We start from the raw sequence: 17,644 nt of genomic DNA on the forward strand, positions 1-17,644 counted from the left end.
TTGAGGAGAAAACTCCTGTTGCTGGCTGTCATTTTCAAACACTGCTTGTCTGGTTGAGTTATGTTCTGCCATCTTTGCTGAACACAGAATGTTTAGCGTGGTTGAAGATGTAGCAGAAGTTGAGCGATATTAATTAATTACTCAAATATATTACTTGTAATTATGAATTACTTGTAATTTCTCGTAATTAACTAATTTCAATCGATGAGTGGTAACTAAACAGAAATGTGGGACTTAGTCTCGGTCACTGTTAGTATGCACTGAGAGATGTCTGTGTGAGGTCAGGTTTATAGACCACTTCGGCGTCGACGTCACAGTGACGTACTGGTGGCAGAAAAATACCGGAAGTAAGCAACAAATACACGTCCTGACATACAGCTCAACTTTAAAAAGCAGCGCAGCTGCTTGGCTGCAGCACGACCCTAAGCTGTGATGATGAGCCACATTAGAGGGTGAATTTTATTTAATTTTCGTAATCGCGGTGCAGAACAGTGAGTTTGGAGCTGACGAAAGGAGAGAAAAAAGAGAGTCGGGCCGCGGCGAGACCGATGAAATGCTGATTAGAGAGGGAGCGATCAGTGGTGACGGCCGCGCTGACAGACCCGGTGGAAATTGGGGTGATACAACGACTGCTGAGGAGGAACTATAAAGAACTCAGCTGTGATTTAAACTAGGACCTAAACCGAGTCGAGTAGAGCCGAGCTGTAACTGTGTAGTGGAGAAGCGGCAACACACGCGCGTCCCCTCATGATGCAGCTGCATCTCTAGGTCACTGGTGTGTGAGTGTGAGAGAAAGAAAAGCTCTGAGTTGCTTGGGCAGACGTTGTTTGGTGTCACCCGCTGATTTGCACATGTAGGCTACAATATCTAGACCCCGAATATAAGACGACCCGTCCTTTACAACTTTTTTCGACGGAAAAAATACTCTTATCAGTCAGTGTATAAACTATATGTAGATATTGCGTGCATCGTTTAGGGATTTTTATTAAACATTTACTGTTTCATTCAGGGTAAACGTTAACACGTGTACACGTTCACCCTCTTATTCGTTTATTTTGACATTCATTCATTCATTTTTACACACATCGGGTCATGAGCGGTGTCCCTCGGCTTACAGCAGAGCAGAGTGACTGACAGACCCGTGTTTCAGACCAAACACTCTATAGAAGTGATTGCTGTAGGAGGATATAACTTATACTTAAGACTTATACTGTATTAACACAAACATTCCGCTTACTTCTGCTTTAAAGCTCTTATTTTGAAAATTTTGTCACTTTCAGTTTTCACTTTTGAAAAAAATCATCTAGTGAAAAAGGCCAAATACTATATAATAATAGGCAAAATACTTCGAAGAGGCGCGGGAGCTGAACTTAATAGCAACTGCACACTCAAAACACTGTGCATATCAATTTATTGCAAGCTTTCGGTCATTGTGACCTTGTTAAGGCAGAATCAAATCGTCTAAAAATTGAAAACCTCCAAGAGATCCCCTACCCCTACTTCCAACGTCTATGCTTGACACAAGATATTTTTAAAAATGGGCTATACAAATATACTTGCCTTGACTGTCTAATATTGTGTTGGTCCCTTTTGCTGCCAAATACACAACAACCGGCGCTGCACTGTGTGTTGTGACAGCTTTCTATCAGAAGCAGCATGAACTTCTTCAGCAGTCAGCAACAGTAGCTGGTCTGTTGGATGGGAGCACACGGGCCAGCCTTCTCTCCCCATGTGTATCAATGAGCCTGTGGCCACTTCTTTTTTATTTGGGGCATTCTTTATTTAGATTGGTCAGTGTAGTGATAACAGGAAAGTGAGAGGGGGGGTGACGCCGGGATTCCACTGGATGGGCAACGATTCCGAAACGGGTCCGCTACGGAACGGCTGCATACTCCGACTCCGTCAACTCACACCGGTTCCGTCCGTGATGTTGATTGTTGCGGCTCCGCCGCACAGCGGGAACACGTGATCTCGCGATAAAGCGGGTTGTAGTTTCCATAAAGTGAACCACAAAATCAAAAACAATTAATTTAATTCAGAGGAGTAGTAGAGAAACAACTTGGTGCTGACCTGACTTGATTTTACAATCACTATCTCCTTGTCCATGGTGTAAACGGGGTGAAATGATGTCTGAAAACCTCCGAGCTGCTGACTTCAGGCCGCTCGCTGCCCATTACAACGTTTTCAAGGTGTAAAGCAGGAAATATGCTCCGCTGTAAACATGGTGTATTTTATTTTGGAAATTAACCGGGTGTTTTATTTTGTATTTTGCCCGCGATTTCCTGTCATACACGACCTGCTCTGTGCTGCTTGATGCGCCGTGCTCCGGCGTCCGGCAAAAATAGAAGCTCTGCGTATGTGTTGCGAGGGCTGCCGGATGCCGGTGCCGTTCCGGACCCACGACGCAGCGGACCCGGAGTCGGTGGACGCTCACACGGTGATTAGAATTAATACGTAACGGCTCCGCCGCCGTACCGGAGCGGATCTGCAGCCGTTTCGCATCCAGTGGAATTTAGGCGTGACACACAGCAAAAAGACTGCAGGCCGGCTGCTGTAATTAAAAAAAGAGTAAAACTACACGGTATGTGCTCTATTGGGTGAGCCACCTGGATGCCCTATGGCAACTTTATGCCATCCCACTAGTGCATTCAGTCAGACAGTCAGTAGAGCGAAAAGTAGCCGGAGTCAAATAGAGGTTTCACCTTTCACCTCGATCACGCATTTTGCAGGTTAGACGCATTGTTTTTGTTGCACATGTCTCACATTTACTGTCAGTGAATCCTCAGTTTTTGAGAATATCTATGAATCAGTTCCAGTCAGTATTTTGAGCAAATTCTTTAGGAGTTTTTTGTGTTAATTGATTGTGTGTGTTTCAAAGAATGCACTGTGATGGATTTCATATATTGCAGCGTGTGCTGCCAGAAGCCAGGACCGCCAAAAAAGTGACTGCTTGCTGATAAACTCCTCAACTTTGATGAATCACAGTCTGTTTTGTATCGAGCGACAGATCAGAGATCTTGTTGAAAAAAGAGAATGAAACTTTAAATCATCATCTGTGTTCCTCCTCATTATCTCTGAATCTGCAGAGCACAATTCAAACAAAGAACATCAGCTCTCGATTGCACAATCAAGGATTTTTGGCTTCTCGGTTCATTTAGATACAAAAAGTGATAATTCATGTATCTGAACTTTATTTGGCAGGAAATTTATTTTAATGATTTATTCCTGTAGATGGACTTTCAGCCTCATCAAACTGACTGAGTAAAGCTGTAAAAACTGGTTCACTCCACAGAACCCCTGTCCTTATCTGTTCCAGCCTCGATTCTACAATTATGTAATTGTCCATTTCTTGATCTCAATGATTCTCAATGTATCATTGGATTATAAAGCAGCTCTAGGTTCTATATCAATAGAATCAAAGCCTCAGTCCGCAGAGAAATACACACAGTCTGTAATGAGCCTAAAAACCAGCTGTCAGGACTACCTGTGACTTTGTGATGTCACATCAAAGCCGTTACTGCCCTGAGCCATGTCCCAAGCCCTGTCCACTTAGACTCACCTTTAAACTTTGCAGGATTTGGTTTCTTTGAGAGTTTTACTTGAAATCTGCTATTGTCAGATCACTGAGTGAACAGTCAGCCAATCAGAACAAAGACTCAGAGCCTCCTCTCTCATGATTGGCTCACCAACCGGTTGTTACAAGTGAGAGAAGCCTGATAGAGGAGATGTAAAACTGCACTGAGTGATTTTGGTTCTTAAAAACACAAATATATTATATTTTATAGATGAACACTTCAAAATAAACACAAGGGCAGAGGAAAAATACATTAATATTAAATCTATCTTGGCATTGCTATAAAATCTTCAGACATATTTTCTCATGCAGTTTCAGTCCACCTGGACCTGGGTCCACAGACAGAAGACTGGGTGTAAAATCATTTGGAGCCCTGACAGACTGTGTGTTTGCTGTGTGCTAAGTGAATGTGATGGCTGCATTTAGCAGCAGCAGGGTGATTATGGTGATGTATTACCAGGAGCTGTTATGGTTAGAGCTGACAGCTGAGGCCAAACATTTTCACACAGACCTGTCTGAGGGAAGCAGACACACTGTCAGGGTTGTTTAAGCTGAAAGAGCTTTGTCGCACTCTTTCATAATCTCTCTTTCTTTATACCCCCCTCTGCTCTCTTTCTCTGTCAGTGTCTGTTTTCCTCCTTTGAGCTCTTTGTCTCTCTCCACGCTGCCTCAACCTAGGTGGGCCGGGGAGATGGGTCTTCACCCCTGCTCCCCTCTTTTAGGTTTTTTTTCTGCCTTTCTTTCTCCTCTCATTTTTCTCATCTCAGGTGTAGACACATAATTACTGTATGGGCTCAAGTCAGTCTCCAGTTACCCCTAATGTGCTGTCTTTTAACTGTGTCCAATCATGTGTTTGTTTGAACAGTGCATGTGGTGTGTGTGTGTGTGCGTGTCTGTGTTCACATATATACAGTCAGGGGTTATGTGCATAGTCTGTGTGTGAATGTGTGTGTGTAGTGTATGCCTAAAGGAGTGTTTTCTTCTTTCTTCCTCTGAACATCAAAATGACAATGAAAATAAAAGAAAGGGAACACACACACACGCACACACACTGGAACAAAGACAGCAGATGCCTGAAAACAAAGAGCTATGATTACATCAATGTCTCTGATGTCTGGATATACAGAACTTCCAGAAGTGTGTGTGTGATGGTCCGCTCACCTGAGGTCTGACCTCACATTGTAGGGACTCTGGTCTGCCTCATGCAAATATAACTGTATGACACAGAGAAATATTGTCCAGAAACCTTCAAAGACCCTGTTCAAATAATAAGATGACAGCTCTGAGTGCTAACTGCTAGCAGGAGGTTCAGTTGCTGATTTATTCACTCATTCAGCTCATCAGAGCCATTTCTACAGTTATACAAATCATAGAGAGCCATGAACTGCTCATTCTGAGTAACAAACATTAACACAGGGGCGGGTCTTCCATGGTGGCACGGGGGTCACCCGCCCCCCTTGCGGCGCGACACTGTGCAGCATCGCAAACTTTCCTCCAGCTTTTTCTCATAGCTCATTCACTTGAAAGAAAACACCTGACATGATAATAAACCACCCAACATCCAGCTTAGAGCTACATCACCACCTACCAGGCTGGAGTGTGGTACATTTTATCACTGGCGTTGTCTTTTCTGCAGTCATTACTCGTTGAAGACTCTGATTGCGCATGCTATTAGTGCAGGAGGAGCGGTACGCGCCGAGGAGGGAGGGGGAGACAGAAACGGCAGCTTGATTGACACATCACGATCCAATCATCGGGAATTTTGCATTCAACATGATTGGATGGTGTTTTTCCTGGCTTGTTCGTTCCACAGGTGACTGACTTTTTTCATTTTTGTGAAAAAGAATACTTGGTTGCAATTGGGGTGTGGAGAGGACTTCTAGCAATTTGGTAAAAAAAATGCCACAGAGTAAGATCCCCCAAAGATTTCCAAATCCAAAAAACCCTACCTTTAATATTGATAAAGTGGAAAATGTAAAGGTCATAGGCATCATCTTAAAAGGTAAAAGTGGCCAATCAAAGCAAGATTAGACACTGCAAACAGTGTGTAACTGTACAATGTAAATATTCAAGAGAGCGGTCAATGGCAGCCTTCATTTTTGGTACTTTTGGTTGGCCCCCCCAGATTCACTGTTGTTACCCCCTGTGCCCCCCACCGGAGAATACCCTGGACAGGACTGGAGGCTGTTGCTTACTGGCATTGACTTCTTCCTCCACGGCTCCGACAGCAAACAGGATGGAGACAGTTCCACCAGGGCTCAGCTGAGTTTTCATGCTTTACCAATGTGTCACCCTGACTTACAGTAGCAGAAGTAGAAGTATATGCTCTTGGCACACTGTAAACCAAACAAATGCTAAAAATGTGCAGCTTCTCTGTGGTCACAACATCTGCACCCAGCAACTGGTTCAAAGCTCAAAGGTCAATATGACAGAATGTGCAGTAATCATACGTGTATATATAGACATATGTCCTGCCCAGATATTGAAACTGTCAGTGTGTACACATTATTTTGTCAAACTGGTTTTTGGAGCCTGTTTGTTGTATAAAGTTTTAAACTTCAATTTGACGCTTGGTTTTTAGTGTCAGAAGCTTTTATGTCTGAACCTCAAACTTGACACAAACACACAAGCACGCACACACACATACTTCCTCCCTCAGTATTCGACTCGTCATTACTAAGCTTTGTAGCTCTGATGCATTCACAGTGATTCAGGGCCAGTTCACATTATGAAAATAAGTTTGCTGATGTTTGTGTGGTTCCTTCTAGAGACACAAACCATGCATCCACCAGTTTCATGTGGGCTTTCTGCAGAGAGCTCTGCTGCCAAAACCCATCTGGTTATGTGATATGAAATGAAATTATCCTTTCATTTTGGAATAATGCACTTCTCATGTTCATACTCATGTCTTTCAGGCCAAGGCCACACACAGAATGTGCCAATGCCAAATCTGATGTTCCACTCTATTTAAAAAAAAATAATTTTCCTCCAGTTGTTTGCAATGAATGATGAAATGTTTGAAACTGTTTTAGTTTGATCTAATCTGAACTAATAGACTGATCTGGAGACAGTATGCACAATATGTAATTAATACCACTTGTTGTTCCACAGTGACAGTTCACTGTAGCTATGATGTCAGCATCACTCTCTCAGTCCAGCTAATTTGTTCGAGACTGAAATATGTTAGCAGAAGAATTGAATATTGTTATCATGTTAACATAGTGGATCAACAAGACACATTTTAAAGGGGAACCATTAGGTCCGGTCGCCTTTTTTTGCTGTTTTGGTCGCTTTTTTTCTCCACGGAGCTCCCCCTACAGTTTCGGACTTCATTGTTGTAAAAACTCACAGCTAACCCTCCTCCTGGCCATGTGCGTTTGTTTTCAACGCAGCCGGTGAGAAGGCAATCCATTGAGCGATGTCTACCGAGGTGGGAAATTCTAACAAGAGATTACAGATTATCGGATTACGGAGTTTGTGTCGTAGTGCCATAAAGAAATCCATGTTTCTCACAAGACAAGATCTGGGACACTGATCTTGAAAGGCTGTTTTTTGACCAAGAGACGCTAGGTGGAAGACAGAGAGCCTCCATTCTCCCTGTAACAAGTCATTCAACCATCACAATTACTCTAAAGCTGTTTGATTAAGGTGCACATCTTGGATAGTTCCTCTTTAAGGTGTCAACTCAACTACAAGACACATACAAAATATGAAAATACAATAAAAGACAGAGGCAAAACATGCAAACACACATATGGCAAGGCAAGGCCATTTTATTTGTATAGCCCATTTTACAAACAGTTTGTCTCAAAGGGCTTCACATAGCATCTGCGGTAGCATCTGAGGTAAAAAGACATCCAAGATGTTGTGCAGCCACAACAGACACACCTCATCCAGCGTGCTCTTGGCCTTGAAATAAAGAACACTTACTGTACATTACATAGTGGATCTAAAAAAAAATGTACCTGATGATATGCTGTAATAGACACCACTCACATCAAATCATTCTGAAGGAACAACAGTTGATATGACGTGAGACATTAATGCGCCCTAAATGTGGCTTTGCCTCATATGTGTTACAATTTGCCAATGAAAGAATCTGGCTAACATCGTTTCAGTTCAGTGTCATGGGATGTGTTGACAATAAGAAAACTTTTCCTTGAAAATATCAGAGACGACCCTCTGCTCTGTAGGGTTACCATGGATCAAGGGAATATGTAAAAACACTTGTCTTGTCTGTGCGCGGCTGCTGCAGCAGAGTGATGGTGCAGAGTGCTGTGTAATGTCACACAGACACAGCCGTCCTCAGACAGCCACTGACATTACCAGACAGACGCAGGAGGCAGTTAAGTAGAGGCTGCCTCTGCCTCTCAGGCGCACTGCTAATTTCTTCTCTCTAGACAGGAGGAGGAGGAGTGGGCAGAGAATGAGGGTCTCTTATCCTTTATCCCACTCCTTCCCTCACCCTCTCTCGCTCTCTCTCTGCCTTCCTCTTCCCCCTCTCTGTGTTTGTCTGGGTGAAATGGATTTGTAGGTATTTTCCCAGATCTGGTCTGGATGATGTTAAGTTACAGTGCTGTGTCAACTGCTCTCTCTCTCTTGCACTGCCCAACCCCCCCACTCCTCTCTCCCTTGATGCTCCAGGGGGCTTCAGGGATTACAGATCCCAGACACTGCCAGTCTGAGATGAACCTCCTGAATATCCACGGAAGGGGGAGCAGAGTTAATGGGTAGTTTGTGTGTGTGTGTGTGTGTGTGTGTGTGTGTGTGTGTGTGTGTGTGTGTGCGGACCACTGTTACAGGAATATTGAGGATAATTAAAGGATGAGGCGCACTCAGGTGGTTCCATCAGGAAGGGCAGTGCAGGTGTATCTGATCATAACTGCTGTTTTTTAAGATGGAAGCTGCAGATGTTTGACTTTGGAGCAGCTAATTTGCTGAAACCAGTTCAGATCTGATGCAGAATGATTGTTAGAGTGAGCAAACGTCAGCTCTTCCTACTCAGTGATGGTGTGTTTGTCTGTAGCCTGTGTTTACTGTTGAATAAAGGGGAAACGGAGGAAGCCAAACTAGGGCAGGAGATTGTTTTTACCCCTGTTCACAGTGATAGGCTGGCTGTCAGGAGCTGCTGCTGACAGACAGAGACACAAGAAGCTCAGTGAAAGTTGACTTAGGGTGACTGTTCTCTAAACTTCACCAACTCATTTTCATCTACATGACATGGCTGTCATTCCAGAACTGTGGGGATTTCATGACCCCTTAACCTGTGAATGCCTGAAAATACACAGAAGCAACACACTACAATTTACAGTAAAGCATCTGCAAAGAACTTTCATTTTGTGTTGATTTTGGCGACCCCTGTGGACAACAGTGTTTTGCTGGAATGAAGACTACATTTCCCATGAGCGTGTATTGTCAGAAAGATGCTCTACTGTATCTGGCTTACGTGTACCGGCCCCGGTCTGAGTGCTGTAAATCGTTTCATGGGGTGGTCCGACCCGACCGCTGTTGCCTGAAGGTAAAGAGTTATACTATTAAACCAACACTAAGTAACTTTTCTACCTTCATATAATATTTTCAGAACTTTTGTGATGGTACATCGACTTACACGAGGTTGAACACCTCTGTCATGGCCTGAGGGGGTCTGTATTGCCTTCACTGGCACTAAGCAGCTTTGAGGAGCATGGTAGTAGCCTCACGTCACCAGGCTCTTCAGAGAGGCGAAGAGCCTGGTGTCTGTTAACTCAGAATTTTGTCTGCATTCTGGTTCCCGTCTTCTAGCGGAGACGGAAATCACCAAATTCACCAAAATAAAAGTGTTCACCAACATAAAACTGATTGTGAAATCACAAAATAGGCAGATCAACAGGTCAGCACCAAGTTGTTGCACGCGACCGAGAGATCGGGATGTTTACAACGCTACGTGCTGGTGCGGGAAATGGGGTCTTCCTTCAGGCAAAACACTACCGCTTTGGCCCACTGGTGCCGCCTAACTCAACCAAAATTGAAACTTCTTAAAGGGATAGTTCACCCAAAATTCAAATTTCACTAATTTACTACTCACCCTCATGTCGACTAAGGGTTGGGAGAAGTTTCAGACTCATCTGTGCCTTCTTGGAGTTACAGGGGGGGTCCGCGCAGCACTGCATTGCCATATGACGGTAGCGAACGGGGCTCACTTTTCTTCGTCCAAAAAGACACACCCGCGCACCCAGTTCACGGCTCTGCGCACCGGCAGAGCCATGTTTGTACGGCAGCCTGAATGGAAAATCCAGCCAGCCAGAGAGCAGGTTTCAAGAGTTTTGCATTCATAAATAAACCAACAAAGAAGAAGGAGGAAGGAAAGGAGGAGGAAACAGCAGACATATCGCAAAAAGGTTTCGATCTTCACCACCATGCTCCTGAAATACTCCCCAGTCATGGCAAACAAGCTATATACTCCCCCCCAAATTTTACACACTGGACCTTTAAGGCGCCCACAGAGTCCGGCGTACTGTGAGCGGCGCGGACTCTGTGCGCACTGTCCGCGTACGTTTGAGGTTTCATAGTTGAGTGTACCGTGTCACATTTAAAACAGGTCAATGTAAAAATTGAGCTTTGCGCTGAAGGGGGTCCGCCTCAAGTACGTGTGGAGAGTCAAGTAGGCCCGAATATGTAGAGGTCTTTAAGAAATACTTAAAGCAGAAGTAAGCAGAATGTTTGTGTTAATATAAGTCTTAAATAGCAAGCACTTATATAGAGTGTTTGGTCTGAAACACAGGTCTGTCAGTCACTCTGCTCTGCTGTAAGCCGAGGAGAAAACTTTCCTTGTATCCTACAGCCTTTATCCAATGAGGAGAGAGAACGCCATAAAGGGGCGGTCCTCTCTGTGTGTGCAGCCAAGGGATGCGCGTGAATGTGGTGACGTAGGGACGAGGGCGGGGACTGCTAACTCCATCGGCTGACAAGAAGTTAGCCAAAACGACCGGATCGCTTACTTCTGCTTTAATCTTTCCACTGATGGCCTCTTTGCTGTTCAGGTCACACACAGACATCAGCAGTAACAAAAGATTTTTGCATATCCAGTTACAAGTTCTTTGAAGTTGCTTTAAGTAAACATATTTTTAATCAATTTTACAACCAATGACAACTGACAACCTAATGAGAGTGCACTGAAAAGCGATGAACCTGCCTGGAAAGCATTTATATTTTGACTCAGTTCCACAGCGCCTGTGGTCAGGACTACGCCTTCATGCTATGTGTTGTAACAGATTAGACTTCTATTCATTGCAGTTTCATCTTTACTGTGATGGACCGTTGCCACTCGATCCACCTCAGTGCCTAAGGTCATTGTCACACCTGACTGAACTTGGTGCAACTAGAGGGCTGAAAGTTGTGACATTGTTGCATTTATTACTTTATGTTTTACTTTCACACTGTGATTTCTGAAGCGCACCAAATTTTCTGAACAAGTCACATGGTTGAAATGGGAGCGCTCGATTGGGCCAAAGGAGGGGGAGTCCCTTCTTCCCGACCCAGAAAAGCAGACAGCAAACATGGAGCAGCATGTTAAGTTGACTGTTTTGGGGACTGTGTTTGTTTTCATTTTATATAGCAGATGCACATGGCTCAGCAAGCAATTCAATCTTATCATTATGGGTTCAGTAGCGAGGCAGAGTGTTTCACTCTTACAGTACAGTGAGAAAAATTACAGGAAAAACAGCACCGGAGGAAAATACTAACAACGATATGAAGAGTACAGCATGATGCATTCACTGCAGCTGCTGCTAAAACATTGTGCAGATGAAGACAGACTGCTCATCCATGTCTACTGTTACATTGGACCTACGTTTCTGTCAGATCAGTCGTCACTTCATACTTTAAGAAGTGCACGTGATTAATTAAGTTAATGATCCATTGTAGGATCAGATAAACCCCTGACAGACACTTTCATCTAATGACCGCAGTTTGAGAAGTGATCACACTCCACACAGGCTGCCGTCAAAACATTCTCTGCAAATTGCAGTTTTATATTCATGGAGGAATATATCTGACTGAGAAATAAAACTCATGGCGCATCGCCAACTGTCTCACTGTTGCAGGAATACTGTTCCACGTTATTTACGTCTGTCACTCCCTGTTTTGTGATCTTTATCTTTATGTAATCTTTATTGCACCGATGTAGATATCTGTCATGCTAGTTGTCAGACAACCATGTTTTGACATTTACACTACATCGATCACATTTATAGGGTTTTCAATGTTGGAAACTTTCCATGGGAATTAACGGGAATAAATGGGAATCAACCGGAATAAACTGGAAACACAAAATTGAATATGGGCTGTTCAATTTTCAGGGCAACTTCAGTAGAGTTGGGGTAAACATACTGTAGCATAATCGTGGCCAAAACAACCAAATTTATCAATCACATGTTCTAGAACCCTCGAGTATTGAGGCCAAAGCACAAAAGAAGCCACACATTAGCTTGCAGACAACACAAGGTCAAGGAAGGTTGGGTAATATTATGGGGTAAATATATTTGATCTATGGTATTAATGTTTAAATGCTAAATGATGAAATTATTAAAGCAGAAGTAAGCGATCCGGTCGTTTTGGCTAACTTCTTGTCAGCCGATGGAGTTAGCAGTCCCCGCCCTCGTCCCTACGTCACCACATTCACGCGCATGCCTTGGCTGCACAGAGGACCGCCCCTTTATGCCGTTCTCTCTCCTCATTGGATAAAGGTTGTAGGATACAAGTAAAGTTTTCTCCTCGGCTTACAGCAGAGCAGAGTGACTGACAGACCCATGTTTTGGACCAAACACTCTATGTAAGTGATTGCTGTCGGAAGATATAACTATTTAAGACTTATATTAACACAAATATTCCGCTTACTTCTGCTTTAAATTAATGCATTTACTCAACATTCATGTTTTTGTTGTTCAGTGAAATAATTAATTGTTCAATACAATTAACGTTTTATAGTTGTACTCATAAATTAATCTGTTGAAATGTCATGTTTTTAATTGTTTTATTTTGCATGGATGTCTGCTTATGACAAATGTTGATTTTTATGGTTGGTTGTGATACAGTTGGTTTAAATTACCCCCAATTTCCAGTTTATTCCCAGAAATTCCCAATAATTCCCATAATTCCAAAATTCCCCATTTTAACTTCTCATGGAAAGTTTCTGGAAATTGTCCACCCCTTTGTAACCCTAATTACACATGTAGCTTGTTTCAATTGCTTAAAAAGAACTCCAAGATACAGACAGTAATGTCAAAAAAAATGTTCCAACCATCCCCTGGCTCCCCTATAAGCCATACAGGACTAATGCAAATGAACTGTGTCTGCACCTATAATCTAACAACTCACCAGTAAACCATGAGGGAATATCTTCTCTCCCTCTAATAAAGTCCACAGAGCTGAAGAATCTGTGAGAATGAGATCTGAAACTATTCTGGAAAGTGATGGCGAAACAAAATAACACATGTTGCATCTGGTGTTTTTTCTCTGTCCGTGATATTTTCACATTATTAGCTCATAAAGTGGAGAAATTAATTGTAGGTGCCTGTAATTATGGTCAATCTTAGCAGGCAGCTGTGGATGTTTACGAATCGCATCCATTCTAATCAGACTGTTGGAGTTGGAAGTGTTTAGCACATTAACACATTTAAATTGGACAAGATGAAAGTTTAATGATTCACATGAGGAAACTGATCTGTTGGAGCAGAGGTCTGGAACAGAGGAAGAACAGAGCGGCTGGTTGTTCAAGTTAAAAACACTCAACAGCAATTGCGCAAATGAGTCAGTAAAGGCAGTGAAGGCTCACGGGTCAAACTCAGACCTGTGGCTGCTGTGCTGAGAATCATTTGTTCTACTACAGAGACCACTCAGCACTTTTTTGGGTTCAATGGAGTTCTGTATTGTACAGGCGTGGACAAACGTTTTGAGAATGACGAAATATTGCATACGCTCCAGAATGTTATGAAGAGTGATCAGATCAATTGCAATCAATGGCAAAATCCCCTTTTGCCATGAAAATGAACTTAAGGAGAGAGGTTCAGTTGTTGTGATGAAGGCTTCAGGGTGGCCAAGAAAGTTCAGCAAACACCAGGACCCTCTCCTAAAGTAGATTCAGACCAGTGCAGAGCTTACTCAGGAAGGTGTGAGTGCATCTGGAAAGGGCACAGTGAGGAGAAGACTTTTGGGGGATGGCCTGGTGTCAAGAATGGCAACAAAGAAGCCACTTCTCTCCAGGAAGAACATCAAGGACAGACTGATGTTCTGCAAAAGGCCCAGGGATTGGACTGCTGAGGACTGGGGTCAAGTTAAAGGAGAATTACGGTCATTTTCTAAATAACGATCTACTGTACAGCTCTAGGTCCCCGAGTGCTACCATGGAGAAAGAAGAATATGTGCAGCCAGGACCTAGCTTTCCTCCTGCTAGCTGCGCTACATTGCAGTTAAACAGCAAAGTAATGGTGGCAGAATGTTAAAACCGTTACTTTGGCTCTATTATGCTCAAAATATCACTACCCATGCTTTGCAACATCCACCAGTGTCTTACCACACAACACTGACCGTGGATAAACTATGAGAGAGCAGTGTTACATGTATGTTTTGTCACATGGCTTTGTTCATGCTGGCTTCCTTGGTAGACCTTACTAGACTTTACTAAATTCAAAATGTCCTTTATCTCTTCAACATCGGATATGGACATTCTCCTTCTTCCACTTTCTGCACCAATGCAGACTGGGCATGTGCTCAACAGTTGATTAGTAAGGTCTACCAAGGAAGCCAGCATGAACAGAGCTATGTGACAAAAACACACAGCACTGTTCTCTAGTTTATGCACTGTCTGTAAGGCACTGGTGGATGTTGCAAAGCATGTGTAGTGATATTTTGAGCATAATAGAGGCCAAAGTCACGTGCCCCCATTACTTCACTGTTTTACTGCAATGTTGCACAGCTAGCAGGAGGAGAGCTAGGTCCTGGCTGCACACATTTTTCTCAGATCTTTTTCTATGGTAGCACTCAGGCACCTAGAGCTGTAGAGCGTTATTTAGAAAACGATCGGAATTCTCCTTTAAAGTCAAAACTTTTGGCCACAGCTGTAGTATTTGTGCTGTCAAAATTGTTAAAAGGTCACTGAACAAAGGACTGCTTTGCATAATATACAGTTCTTTGGACAGCGTAATTTATCACAAGCTAGCTGAGATGTTTGCTTGAAGAGGAAACCTTTCTACCTATTAAAAATGATTGACAATGTTACATAATCTACGACCCCAAGGTATTCAACATTCTGCCACTGAGCCAAAGCACCTGTAATTAACCTCTAATATTTGAGTAAAACAAAAATGTGCATTTTATATAACTTCTTATTGTGTTTGTTGTGAGCTGTGGAACACCAGAAAGTTTAGTTACTGGGAAGCTGAGGTTGCCGTATTAGATATGACTTCTGTCACTTCTGTCGTTAACCTGTCAACATATTTAGAATAATTCAGATGTTGTGGGATACATCATGATTAATGTTGTCCGTGCAATTTAAAAATGCTGTGGGTTTTTATGCTGTAACAGTGCACTGGATATAACCTCAGTGGCTGTGCTGAACTTCACAGGCATACCATTACTTCAGTGTGTGACATAAAAAAAAAAAAATTGTGTGCGAAACCTCTGGCAGCTATTTACACCTGGGGGAGAATCCTCTGCTGGAAGAACAAAGTGATCCTGTGAGGGTGCCATGTCAATTATTTTGTCCTGCGTGATAAAAATGCAGCACACACAGGTAAAAGAGCTGCACCCAACTACAAAGACAGAGACGTGGGAGAGCTGCCAGCGAGCTGTCTGCTGGTGTCAGGAAGAATTACCTGTGTAATTTTACAAAAGTCAAAATGCACGAAACCGCAAACATCACTTGTGGTGTGTGTGTGTGTGGGTGGGTGACAGATTGCAGGAGACAGAGCTACACCGAGTGCTGTGCTGATGTCCCAACATAACCTCTCCACCTATAACTCATGGACCTATAACTTCATCTTTACCCAGATAGAAGTAATTCATGTAATCATGTGCATTAACCAGAGTAATTACACAATTCAAGGTGGTTTGCTTTTGGTTTTTGTGTGTTTCAGTTTGTAGCTCAACATTCAAAACACCTCAGCGCGTAAAATGCGTACACTCTTTGTTCTCATGCAAACAAGAAACCAGTTAACGTAGAAAAATAAAGCTGAATCTAATATCTTTACACTTCTCTACATCCCATTCAGACTGGGACAGTGGTGTATTGGTGGTAGTTCCACATGTAGCTGCTTCAGTTTTAACCTGATGCAGCTGGAGAATTCAGGTTTCTCTAGTCCTGAGCCCAGACAACAGGTTTCTCATGACATACTGAAAATGATGACAGCAATTGACAGGCGCCAGCTGTTACCGGCACACACATGAACACTCACGAGCAGTAGCCTCTGGTTCATTTCTGGCACATGATCAACCACCTGTTGATTTATGGGAAGGCATGAGGTGATGAGCCAGTGTTGGTGCCTGCAGGAACATGTGGGTCTGTGCAGAACACAAGGACCTGCTCAACAAAATCAGGCTTTTATACGAGTACTGGTCAAAACTTGAAAGGAACCTCTGACATGTTTAATGTGGCTTCTTTTTTTTACCCATCACCACTTTTTTGTACTTTATGTATAACTCTAGATAAACACTGAAACTTGTAAATGAATAAAATAGGCTATTTTGTCCTCAAACATGGTTGGTTGCCGGGAACAGGTGGTGGTGGTTGTTGTTGCATTTACAAGAAAAGAGGGTTTAAAAAAAATCTCTCGGCAGTAATGTGTTCAGGGCACATGGAGGCCACAGTGACTCACTTGGACAAGTGACAAGCTGGGCCAAGGCCAACTGGTTAGCATGCTATCTTCAGTAGAAGAAAATACATGATAGAGTCATGAGTCTAACATGTTTGATGCTTGCAACATTTCCTCTAGACTGGTATGTCATACAACTATTAAAGCAGTACTAAAGAACTTTCAGTTTTGGTTGAGTTTGGCGGCGCCTGTGGACCAAAGCGGTAGTGTTTTGCCTGAAGGAAGACTCCATTTCCCATGAACACTAGCGTGAAGCCCTGTAAATATCCTGCATTAAAATTAACAGAAGACATCAAAACTAAGTTTCTGTTTCCAGTGGATCATTTCAAAGTGAAAACACAAACATAATCCATTGCTAAAGTGCCGTTTTGCCTGCTCCCTCCTTGTTGTGACTCACAAAAGTGAAAGTGAAAGTAAAGTGAGAGCCGGGTTCCTACCATGCTCCTCAAAGCTGCTTAGTGCCAGTGAAGGTGATACAGACCCCCTCAGGCCATGACAGAGGTGTCATTCGACTTGTTGTAAGTCGATGTATCATCACAAAAGTTATGAAAATATTTTATGAAGGTTGAAAAGTTACTTAGTGCTGGTTTAAAGGGATAATTCACCTAAAATTGAAATTGCACTCATTATCTACTCACCCTCATGTCGACTAAGGGCTGGGAGAAGTTTCAGAGTTATCTGTGGCTTCTCTGAGTTACAGGGGGTCTTGGCATAGCAGTGCATGTCCATATTACGGTTGCAAATGGATACCAACTGTCTTTGTAACAAAAAGACACACCAAAAAACATCCAAATACCTCCATGCTGCTCGTATGTAATGTCCGTCTTGTTGTATTGAAGCCCCGAAATGCGAAATTGTCCCGAAAAAATTAAATAAGTCTATATTTCAAGCTTGTTTTGTAGCGGAAGCTTCTTGAAGCTCCTCTTCCCGGTTCATCAAATTTGAACGAACCAGGGTCTGTCCTCTTCCCAGTTCGTCCAAATTTAGTAAAATTAGTCGATATGAGGGTGAGTAGATAATGAAGGAAATTTCAATCTTGGGTGAACTATCGCTTTAATAATACTAACATTGATGTTAGCCATGTAGCAAAGATAAGACTTACAACTAGCCCCTTGAAAACATTAGAAATAAGACAAACAAAATCAATCTGAATTCCTAGATCACTGATTATTGACTGCTTTAATTGACATGATCCATTGTTAACAGTATGTAAAATGAATATGGT

This window comes from Trachurus japonicus, chromosome 4 (assembly GCF_045865225.1).
Source record: "Trachurus japonicus isolate A0001 chromosome 4, Traja_1.0".
Lineage (NCBI taxonomy): Eukaryota > Metazoa > Chordata > Actinopteri > Carangiformes > Carangidae > Trachurus > Trachurus japonicus.